The sequence below is a fragment of the Wasmannia auropunctata genome, unplaced genomic scaffold, assembly GCF_000956235.1.
Source record: "Wasmannia auropunctata unplaced genomic scaffold, wasmannia.A_1.0 LD335599.1, whole genome shotgun sequence".
Taxonomy (NCBI): Eukaryota; Metazoa; Arthropoda; class Insecta; order Hymenoptera; family Formicidae; genus Wasmannia; species Wasmannia auropunctata.
Window position 1 is genome coordinate 14,641 of NW_012027291.1, and position 806 is coordinate 15,446.

The 806-nt window shown below is 34.5% G+C and overlaps 1 pseudogene; it reads left to right on the forward strand.

Moving 5' to 3' along the window:
- The window catches only part of LOC105456654, a 7,122-nt pseudogene extending 6,345 nt beyond the window's left edge, over positions 1-777 (forward strand).
- The last annotated feature ends 29 nt before the right edge of the window (positions 778-806 follow it).

Here is an 806-nt window from a genome sequence, read left to right on the forward strand (position 1 = left end):
TATTTTAATTTATTTTTTATTTTATTATTTATATTTATTTCATTTCCGGTATAGTTTTTGAGTGAAAAGTGATTCAAAGGGAGTCAAGATGCTTGGATAATTTTCTCTGTGCTATAGCTATTGTGCAGTTTGTGTAGGTCCCTTGTTAGGAACAATCGATGGGACTCATATCCGAATAGAAAAACCTGCAATGTACACATGAGACTATTGTAATAGAAAAAAATTCGTTTCCATTAGTTTGCAAATAGTAGTAGATGCACATATGCGGATTACAACATACATTGTGGTGAACCTGATTCTCTGCATGATGCACGTATATTCCGAAGATTAGAATTGTTTCATGCAGCAAATGCTGACAAAGATGCATTATTCCCTGGTAATACTTTTTTATTAAACGACTCAGCGTATCCTTCTTTGCCATGACTTGTGCCACCTTTTCGAGATAACAGTCATCTAACACCACAGCAAACGGAATTCAATTTTATGCATTCAGGCACAAGAATAACTGTTGAAAGAGCACTTGGGCAATTAAAAGGATGATTCCGTCGAATCAAATTTTTTACTAAGTATCGTGAAATGTCATTTATTACTAACACAGTAGCTGCAGCATGTATATTACATAACTATTGCATTGACGGGAATGATGTTTATAATTTTCCTGACGATAATGAGGATTTTGATTATTTGGAGAATCATGAGGAACTGGAAATACCGCGAGAGCATAGAATGGAACGAGATCGCAGGATGCAACTTTTTAATGAATTGTTCCCTGAATAATGATCTGTAATAATTTCGCGTAATTCTTC